This window comes from Leuciscus leuciscus (genome assembly GCF_965113295.1).
Source record: "Leuciscus leuciscus genome assembly, chromosome: 7".
NCBI lineage: Eukaryota > Metazoa > Chordata > Actinopteri > Cypriniformes > Leuciscidae > Leuciscus > Leuciscus leuciscus.
Genome location: NC_138731.1, coordinates 9,929,574 through 9,940,795, shown reverse-complemented (window position 1 = coordinate 9,940,795; position 11,222 = coordinate 9,929,574). Strand labels below are relative to the sequence as shown.

The following is an 11,222-nucleotide window of genomic DNA, read 5'->3' as shown; positions in this document are numbered from 1 at the left end:
CGATAAAAGCAATTTTCCACGCTATCGGTTATACCGCTATATCCTGTAAATCAAGAGGATGGGAAAACACATCAAATTCATGCTGTGTGTAAAGAAAATGTTAAGAAACATCACTAGTGCGATGTTCAATATTAATAGTTAATATTAATTTCAGAATTCTTCAGAATTGTTTCATTTTAATGTTAATTTGAGTAATTTGTTTATGTTTATATTTGAGACCAGTTACTCTGAAACAAGTTGTTGAAATGGAGAAAATACATTTTATTTGCATTTCATTCAAAACTGTGTAATTACTTATTAATTTAAAAGAAGATATAAAAAGGCAGAACCACCAAACTATCAGTATCGGCTCAAATCATTATGAATAATCGGCTTTCGGTATCGGCAGATAAAGATTTAGTATCGGTGCATCTCTAATAATGGTTTCACATTATGTTTAAAAAATATGTTCATGTCTTTCTTCATCAGAGCGGATTAAAAACTCTCTTCAAAACACTCTTCAGCATATTCTGACGTCTGGTAAGGGTTTCCCCCGCTTTGGCTACAGGGCTTCATTCTGTTACCTCAGCTTTTTCAGTGTGAGTTTGGGACAGGACTCTGTTAGCTTAACCAGTGACTGACTGTTCTGGAAACCTATTTGTAAACAGACATTACTTATACTTTTTCCGTCTAGTGATGCTAGTAGCAGAGAAATTACACACTTTTAGAAGGCTCTTGAGGAGGAGAGCTTCATATGTGAAAAGTTAAATAACAATAAATGGCACCAAATGGAGAAAGACCTCCATTTGGTGAATACATATATTTTGAATAAATATATTCAAAAACCTTTTTTTATATATATATATATAATAATTATGTTGGTCTCACACTGTAGAAAAAAAAAAGTTTAAATCCACAATATTTGCCGTGATCCTTATGTTCACGGCAAATTGTAGACTCCTAATTCTATTTTTTTAAATAATTAAATAGGAACTGTATACTGTAAATTAACAGTGAAGAGGGGGAAATTACTGTAATATTTATAAATATTTAATAATTATCTAACAGCATTTTTTTAATTATTGATTATTAATTATTTGTAATACTGATTACTTATTTGTACTGATTAATTATTAATACTGATTAATTATTTGTAATGTCCACAAAATAATGTGATGTCCACAGTACTGTGGCGTTTAGGTTATCACTGTGCTCTGCAGCATGAATAATGTTAATTAATGATATAATTTTTTATATCATATGATATAATTTTTTTGTTGTTGTTGCTTTATATTGTCATTGTTGTTATATAGTTACTGATTTTGTCATTTAAAAATGATCAGGCATTTTTTGTCTAAAATCACATTTAGTAATATGGTGGCAATTGGTAAGCTTTATACTGTATGGTAAGTGTAAATGCCTTATGAGCTTATTTTTAACATCATTGACTCAGGTCCAAGTTCACAGTCAAACGGAACACCGATCATCATAATGGTGACGCCATGTCCAGAGCCGGATTAACGCAAAGGCAAACTAGGCACGTGCCTAGGGCCCGATTGGCGGGATGGGGCCCAGACAGAGGGACAAAAAAAAAAAAAAAAAAAAATTCAAATGTCCTATCTACAATTTATTTCAATATTTATTAATTAACTAAAAATAGTGACGATGTTTATCTTAACCATAGACTGTAACATTACTGCAGTTAAACCAATTAATGTGTCCGTTACAAAACGGGTGCCGGCTTCTGAAAGTATGTGTAACGAACGCATCCATCAGGTGCTGCGAGGCAAAAGCCTAATAAGCACACAAAGAAGCACAGCTCATAATGCAGGTGTGTGAGTTGTCGTCATCTATTTTGGAGTGATTGCAATGTATTCTAAATATAAACTTGTACTGTAGATCAGCGTCATTTCTGGAAAAATCATTCACCGCTTTATTACGAGTTTAAAAGAGCGCGAGCGTCATTAACGTGCCCAGACGCGACGCTTTGAATTTGCGCGTAGCCTACAATGAATAAAAAAGCCAACACACTATACAACATTTTTAAATGTTTCAAATAAAGGATCTCATATCTATGGGTCTATCTTCTAAATTCTGCTGATGATTAGATTATACCCTGACATTACGCCAATAATATCAGTTTATATATTTTTTTCTGCTCAGTAGCGATCGTGTCTTTCTCTTCCACTTGATTTGTGTATAGCATATTTAAGGTAGCAATGCAATATAAAAGCACTTATGCTCATCTACTGAAGTGGGATTCTGGAACTGTGAATAAATTGAATAAAACAGCAAAATAACAACAACAACAATAACATCTTCATTAAACAAAAAAGAGATTACCTTACCTAAAGTTTGATTAATATGTACATACAATACCGGTAAAAGTCTGGACCCATTACTATTTTTAATGTTTTTTGAAAGAAGTTTATTATTATGCTCTACAAGCCTGCATTTATTTGATCAAAAATACAGAAAAAACAGGAATATTCAGCAAGGATGTGTTAAATATATAAAAAGTGATAGTGAAGACTTTTTTAAAACAACTTTTTAATAATCAAAAATCCTGAAAAAAAAGTATCACAGGTTATAAAATAAATATTAAAGGAGAAGTTCACTTTTAAAATGAAAATTCTGTCATCATATACTCACCCTCATGTTGTTTCAAACCTGTATGAATTTCTTTCTTCTGCTGAACACAAAGGAAGATATTTAGAAGAATGTCAGTAACCAGACAGTTTTTGGGTCCCATTGACTTCCATAGTATATTTTTTTTCCTACTATGGAAGTCAATGGGACCCCAAAACTGTCTGGTTACTGACATTCTTCTAAATATCTTCCTTTGTGTTCAGCAGAAGAAAGAAATTCATACAGGTTTGAAACAACATGAGGGTGAGTAAATGATGACAGAATTTTCATTTTAAAAGTGAACTTCTCCTTTAAGCACCATTTCTAACATTTGATAATAAATCAGAATATTATAAAGTTTTCTGAAGGATCACGTGACACTAAATTCAGCTTTGCATCACAGAAATATAAAGTATAGTAAAATAGAAAACCATTATTTTAAATTTTTATAATATTTCACTATATTATTTTTCTGTATTTTTGATCAAATAAATCCAGGCTTGATGAGCATAAGAGACTTCTTTCAAAACATTAAAAATAGTAATGTGTCCAAACTTATACTGTGTAAGTAAAAATATACTGCTTTTAAAATTAAATGTTGTATAAATAAAAAGGTTAGGAATCATATTTGTTTCAAGTGTTTTTTTATTGGGGGTGGGGGGCCACCAACATGAATTTTGCCTAGGGCCTCCTAATGTCTAGAACCGGCCCTGGTCATGTCAACTATTTACACTATCCAACAATGCAGACCAAACAGTAATTTGTTGTGTCATGAAAAATAAGACACAGCATAGCATGCATTGATTTCACAGTAACATCCTAAACATAGAAAATTCTGGTAAATGTTGTATATAATATTTTGCAGTGAATAATTCAAAACATTTCTGGTACATTTTAAAGAACATGATCATATGAACAAACTACTTACAATAGCCTTATTTATTTTAACCTTCAGTTTTTTTTTTTTTTTTACAGAACAAGGTCTTTCTAAAGGCATAGGCAACAAAAATAGCAAGTATCTGCTCAGGGAACTAGAGAGATGGAAAATGGAGTGAACAAGAGAAAAGCTGCGAGAAGGAAAGGCAAGAGGCTTTTTTTTTTTTTCACCGCCGCAGTCTACAAGGATTTTTTTGTGTGTGCTGTTATGGTTCATCATTATTAAATGTCTCTTGTTAGATGGGAGAGGCGCTATATCAAAAACAGCCATTCATCAGGAGCCGGGGCAGACAGCTCTCATCTGACCTCTGCTGCAATAATACCGCATCAACTAGGCCAACTACCCAGTTTAGCGGCAGAGCAGAGAGCAGCGACCGGAGGGAAGATTAAGTGCACTGCTTCAGCTCTCCGCTCCCCCGGGCTCTTCTGCCTGATGTTGTATTGATTGCAAAAGTTTACCAGTAAGTATCACAAACAACAATAGCCAGGTCAACGTTCACTGAGGCCTGAATGGTTATTCCCTGATGGGAGGGGAGCCTGCAGAGATCTCTGGGCTAAAGCTGAGCCATCATCGGGTTGAGAGAGGAGCGGGTACAGGGGTTGGCTGTGCCGGACCACTCCTCCTGACATTTAGGAAAGCGATATGTCAAAGCGAAGAGGAGAGAAAGAAAGAGAGAGGGGCTGTGAGATAATTATAAGCCTTTGCATTATAAAAGGCTCCATCGACAAACTGTCCTCCACATCTGCCTTGCAGCGCACAGGCCTGTTAAGAGCTCTCAGTACCCCTCCATCCATCTAATTACTCCCATATCTTTTTCTAACCCTTGTATATAAAACACGCCATCCGTTCAGTAATGCCAGTCGCTGTGTAAACTTCCGGACGGTTAATCAAAGGCTAGATTTTTACAATTTCTGAAGAAATTGACCATTCGGGGAGTTTTAGTACATTGCTGGGATGTTCTGGTAGGGGGTTTCGCACAAGAGGAACCTTCACATAGTTCCTAGAACTAATAGCAGAAGATAATAGTTCTATCTAATGACGTATTAGACGGGACTGTTAGACAGATCGTCAACTAATGAACACGGCAACAACAAGCTTGGCTTACGTCACTTCAGAGTTCCTACTGGAGGAGCGAATGAAACCAGGAAAATGTTCCTAAGGGAACCATCAGTTCTTGGGGAACCTTCCTGGTGGCTAGGTCCCATAACTGAGTTCCTAGTACTATTCGGTGCAAAAGCCCCTATTGATAGATATGGTTTGGGTCTCTCTTTCACCCATTTTATCATCCATCAGGTTCAGTCACTTCAGAAAGTAATAGCACACCATACCAATTCAAGCTACGTAATGTAAGGTGTCACGTTAGGAGCTTCAAGTCCTTGAATATGAGCAATCGTAATATCCAACGGCACTAACATACTTAGAAGAACACTGATTGTGATCAGCTCTTCAACAGATTGAGGGGCTTTAAAGAAGCGGCAACCGTTCAGATCTGACCTGAGATCAGCTCGTCTGGGCTGGACTGAGTGATGGCGACTCCTTGGCCTCTGCGCCAAGGCCACATCGCAGCCTTTCATCACAGCGCCCGCGCGTGTCATCATCAAGAGACCGCTGCCTGCGCGTGTCATCATCAGGGGACCGCGGTGCTCGCTGTGGCTGGCTCTGTGGGAGTAATCATGTGATTTGAAGTTGTGACAGTGTAATGACACACCGAGCGGTGGAGTGGAGAGCTAGTCAACCCCTCCCGCTACCCATCTCTGGCTCTCTCCTTCTGCTCTCAGAGGTGAAATTGAGATTTATAGCTGTAAAGAGAGATGCTCTTAATTTAGGATATATTTCATTTAATGAGCTGCATTAATGGTAATTACACTACTAAGAAGTACTAAGAACTCCCCTTTGTTGTTTTCCTCCTCCATTTTCATGATGCCAGTGATAATCTGAGGTTTGGAAGACAGCGAAATTCCATCCAAAAATGTATATTCTGTCATCCTTTACTCAACATCATGTCGCTGTTTATTTAGAACATTAAATAAGATATTTTGAAGAATGTTTTTTTTTTGTCCATACAATAAAAATCATTGGGCTCCACAGCAACATTACGGTTGTGTTGGTATGTCTACAGTATATTGATATAGTTGTGCTTGTGCTGTTTAGTGTTTAGTTGCGTCACTGGTTCTGTAGATGAGTGGTGTGGTTGGGATGCTGGTTTGCTGGTCACCAGCATAAGGTATGTTTTGCACGCTGGGACCATCTTTAGATGCTGGTGTGCTGGTGGACCAGCTTATGTTATCTTCTGGATGCTGGTATGATCCCAGCAATACCAAGACAAAACTCATGCATGTCTTGCACATCACGTTTCTTAGCGTGTGTTAATAGTTAAATAAAACCAAGACAATTATCCAATTAATTTGAATACATTATTAAAAATATTATAAATATATAAATTATTATAAAAGAAAAACACATGTAGCAGGTTACATGTTAAATCCCCAGTGTTAAACAAACACTGCTCAGTTTTCATATGGTCCCAATCTATAGCGAGTAAAAGTGACACTGAAGCAATGTTGCAGTTAGTGAAATAAACTAGATTCACTCTACAAGTGATGATTGAACATTAGACACCTGCAGTTAATAAGCAGAATCACTGAAGATAAGAGGAACAAGGAGAACAGAACAAAGAGAAGAGACAAGCAGAAACACAACAACTACAACTGACTCACAGCCTTAGATTAAATTAACTGCAAAAAAAAAATCAATCTCACCAGAGGATGCTTAAACAACTCCAAAAACATCTTCAGCATGTTCACTAGTTATAAAACTGTTTGGCTTTATTTCTTTCATATGGTACATGTATAAAGGTTGCTGAAGTCTGTTTGAAGTCATCATTACGGTGATCGGTATACCATTTAGTTGGGCTCTTGGCCCTTGACTTTGGTTGAATACATTTTCTTTCAGCAATAAATGAAAGTGCATGCTATCACTGTTGACTACAATATAAATTATATTAATAATTTGTTACATTTATATAGCGCTTTTCTAGGTACTCAAAGTGCTTTACATATGGAATGGGGGGGTGGTCTCCTCAACCACCACCAATGTGCAGCATCCACCTGGATGATTCGACGGCAGCCATATTGTGCCAGAACGCCCACCACACACTTATACACACTTAGCTTATTAGTGGAGAGGAGACAGAGTGATGAAGCCAATCAGTTTATGGGGATAATTAGGAGGCCATGATGGACAGAGGCCAATGGGTTAAACCCCTACTCTTTTCAGAAGGACATTCTGGGATTTTTAACGACCACAGAGAGTCAAGACCAAGCAATTGGATAATCAGGACTACCTTTTATGCTCCTGACTGCAATGACAAACCTTTTCCTATGCACACTTTTTGGAATCAGTAACTGACAGGTGGATTTTGACAGACAAGTTCCCAAAAGAGCATGAAAGTCTTTAAAAACAGCAACTTTTAATTTTGAACTTTCATGATCAAGTTGCTATTCACTGTTGATTAAGCTGTTATTCTACATTTTCCTTGTTTTCATATCTCTAAATGTTTGTTTTGCACTGTACACAATCTCTTTTGATCTTAACTGATTTGTGTACATATCCGTTGAAAGAGGAGACAAATCATTTAATCCTTTGAAATGTTTTACCAGTTAGATTTTTTCTTTGTTGCTCAAAACTTCAGATGACATTGATTAATAATATAATCATAACTAAAACAATAAACAGAGGGACCAAAAATAAATTACAAATTTATAATCACATATTACAGTAATCATCTGTTTCAATTGTATATCGTTTTTCCTTATATCATTAATGTGTTAAATATGAATATACATGCAAAAAACATGTTTGTTCCCAAAACACTGCTTGCATACAGACAGCTGGCCTACTCTCACTCAACCCTGCAACACCATGCAGCTTCAACAGCTCTGTTGTGCTTATGAATAGCATGAATGTGCTGGACCACCAGCCAGACCAGCATAAACCAGCATGGAATTCATGGTGGATTTTTCAGCAGGCCATGTAGTTGTTTTGTTAAGATTTTTGTTGTGTAGTTGGGTCTGTAGTTCAATTGTTTGGTCTTTGAAGTGTAATTGAAAATGTAAATGAGTTTTTTTGGTCTATGGTGAAATTTTTGTCTGTAGCCGTGTTTCTTAGTCTTTAGTTTGCTTACTTGGAACTGTAGATTAAGGGTGTCTTTTTTTGGTCTTCAATGGTTTTCTTTGGTCTGCCGGAGTGTTGTTGTCTAAATGTAGATTACTTTTTGGTTTATAGCAGTGTAGTATTTAGCTGTGTGGTTGGGTCTATAGCTGTGTGGTTGGGTCTATAGCTGTGTGGTTGGGTCTTCAGCTGTGTGGTTGGGTCTATAGCTGTGTGGTTGGGTCTATAGCTGTGTGGTTGGGTCTTCAGCTGTGTGGTTGGGTCTTCAGCTGTGTGGTTGGGTCTATAGCTGTGTGGTTGGGTCTATAGCTGTGTGGTTGGGTCTTCAGCTGTGTGGTTGGGTCTATAGCTGTGTGGTTGGGTCTATAGCTCTGTGGTTGGGTCTATAGCTCTGTGGTTGGGTCTTCAGCTGTGTGGTTGGGTGGTTGGGTCTTCAGCTGTGTGGTTGGGTCTTCAACTGTGTGGTTGTGTCTATAGCTGTGTGATTGGGTCTTCAGCTGTGAGGTTGGGTCTTCAGCTGTGTGGTTGGGTCTATAGCTGTATGGTTGGGTCTATAGCTGTGTGGTTGGGTCTATAGCTCTGTGGTTGGGTCTTCAGCTGTGTGGTTGGGTCTTCAGCTGTGTGGTTGTGTCTATAGCTGTGTGGTTGGGTCTTCAGCTGTGTGGTTGTGTCTATAGCTGTGTGGTTGGGTCTTCAGCTGTGTGGTTGGGTCTTCAGCTGTGTGGTTGGGTCTATAGCTGTGTGGTTGGGTCTATAGCTGTGTGGTTGGGTCTATAGCTCTGTGGTTGGGTCTTCAGCTGTGTGGTTGGGTCTTCAGCTGTGTGGTTGTGTCTATAGCTGTGTGATTGGGTCTTCAGCTGTGTGGTTGGGTCTATAGCTGTGTGGTTGGGTCTATAGCTGTGTGGTTGGGTCTTCAGCTGTGTGGTTGGGTCTATAGCTGTGTGATTGGGTCTTCACCTGTGTGGTTGGGTCTATAGCTGTGTGGTTGGGTCTTCAGCTGTGTGGTTGGTTCTATAGCTGTGTGGTAGGGTCTTCAGCTGTTGGCTTTCATAGCTGCAATACACTGTGTTTTCTGCCAACTGCCAACCCAGGGTGTTGAAATACTATTGGATAAATTGGCATGTGGGCGAGATAAGACAGATCAAAACAAAAATACACATTCCGACCGGGAAAGCACATTTCAAAGTAGAAAACTGTCAGTAGCATTGCTTTTCGGAAAAACAAGTATGTGAACTAAGCATGTTTCCTACATCTCTGCAAAGTGGCGAGATAAATTTTATGGAAGAATGTATGAATGAATGAATTGGTGTGTGAATGTGAATGTACCTCTCAGGGAGAACCGAATTTTCAGAAAAGATTTACTGACATTAGCTTTTCATCTTACCTGCCTAAAATTTTGTTGTATATTGTAACTGGTAGATTTCATTCTTAAAATATAAACAAGGTTTGAAATTAACACCCGCCAACTGTGGCGGGTAATGCTGTCAAATCACTAGCCAACTAGACGTGTTACTTATTATGTTTACTCATTTTGCTGGGGAAGTTTGTGTAAGCCAAATCTGCGCAGATTTAGTGCAAGTACTCGACTCGTGAGTTATCATATTAAATAGTAAATATAGCGTATTGTGCAGAATCTGCGCATATCTGGCTTACTTGAACACACACGTCACTACGCAACAAATAATGGCGCACTTGATCATTTGTCAATTTTTTGGGGTAAAAAGGATGAGGATGAAAGAGGAAGGGATGACAGGATTTAGTTGAGAAACTAAAGAATATGATATATATATCAATATCAATATCAATATATATATATTGAAGCTGGTTCAAATCATACCTATCTGACCGCTACCATTTTGTCTATTTAAATGGAGAAAAATCGATCATAACTCCAGTAAACTATGGAGTGCCGCAGGGATCTGTGTTAGGCCCTCTGTTATTTTCAATATATATGATGCCACTTGGAAATATTATAAGGAAACATGGAATTAGTTTCCATTGTTATGCTGATGACACTCAAATATATATTTCATCACGGCCGGATGAAAACGCTAAATTTTCCAAATTGACAGAGTGTGTTAAAGATATAAAAGATTGGATGACGCGTAATTTTCTTTTATTAAATCCAGACAAGACAGAGGTAATACTTATCGGTTCAAAAAACCTCCCACAAAACCTCGCACAATACAACTTTAACATCATAGGATGTCCTGTTACTTTATCCTCTACAGTAAAAGACCTGGGTGTTATACTCGATTGCAACCTGTCTTTTGAAAATCATATTTCATATGTTACAAAAACAGCCTTTTTCCACCTTAGAAACATTGCTAAACTACGTAATATGCTATCAGTTTCTGATGCAGAAGAGTTAGTTCATGCATTCATGACCTCAAGACTGGATTACTGTAATGCTTTATTAGCTGGTTGTCCTGCATCCTCAATAAACAAGCTACAGTTAGTCCAAAATGCCGCCGCTAGAGTTCTTACGAGATCAAGAAAATATGATCATATAACACCGATTTTATCATCACTGCATTGGTTACCTATAAAGCTCCGTATTAATTATAAGATATTGCTACTGACTTATAAAGCCCTAAACGGCTTAGCTCCAGTCTATTTAACGGATCTTCTATCACCCTATAATCCATCGCGCTCTTTAAGATCACTAAATTCAAGGCTTTTGGTCATACCTAGGATATCCAGAACCACCAAAGGAGGGAGAGCATTTTCACATTTGGCTCCAAAACTCTGGAATAGTCTTCCTGATACTGTTTGTTGCTCAGACTCGCTCTCCCAGTTTAAAACTAGATTAAAGTCGCATCTCTTCAGCCAGGCATTCATATAATCCTATAGTTCAAACTACAATCCGGCCTCTAGCTCATAAATGCCAGAGGAGAACTGGCCCCCGACTGAGCCTGGGTTCTCCCAAGGTTTTTTTTTCTCCATTAGGTCACCTGATGGAGTTTTAGGACACCATTAGGTCACCTGATGGAGTTTTAGGACACCATTAGGTCACTTGATGGAGTTTTCCGGTTCCTTGCCACTGTTGCCTTTGGCTTGATCAGTTGGGGATATTTTGGGGATATTTAATTTAATTTTATCAATCAATAAATTCCTCTTGAAAAAAAAAATTACTTTGTTGTATTATTTTAATTTAATTCTGTGAAGCTGCTTTGATACAATCTGTATTGTGAAAAGCGCTATAAAAAATAAACTTGACTTGACTTGACTTGACTATATTAGGCTAAGCTGTGACGTAGTAAATCTGGTTCATTTCTTTTCTTTTTCTTATTTGCTAGTAGAAGTTCTGAATGGCCGGTAACTTTAGAATTTGGTAGCCAAATTGGCCGTTGAGTGAAAAAGTTAATTTCAAAACCTGAATATAAACAATTCATATAAGGCTTTGTAGAATTCTTTATGGAGTAGATAAAATACCTATAATTTATCATTTTGATTAATCATTTTATCAATTCATCCTTTTCCTAACAATTATTTAAAAGCTGAAATG

General features: G+C 37.5%; 1 long non-coding RNA gene across 1 annotated transcript; it reads left to right on the top strand.

The window, feature by feature from the left end:
- The first annotated feature begins 400 nt into the window (after nt 1–400).
- LOC309503796 lies at nt 401–5,616 on the top strand. Its single transcript, XR_014207865.1, has 4 exons — nt 401–578; nt 3,583–3,689; nt 3,784–4,004; nt 4,998–5,616. It is a non-coding gene; the product is annotated as an uncharacterized lncRNA (long non-coding RNA).
- The last annotated feature ends 5,606 nt before the right edge of the window (nt 5,617–11,222 follow it).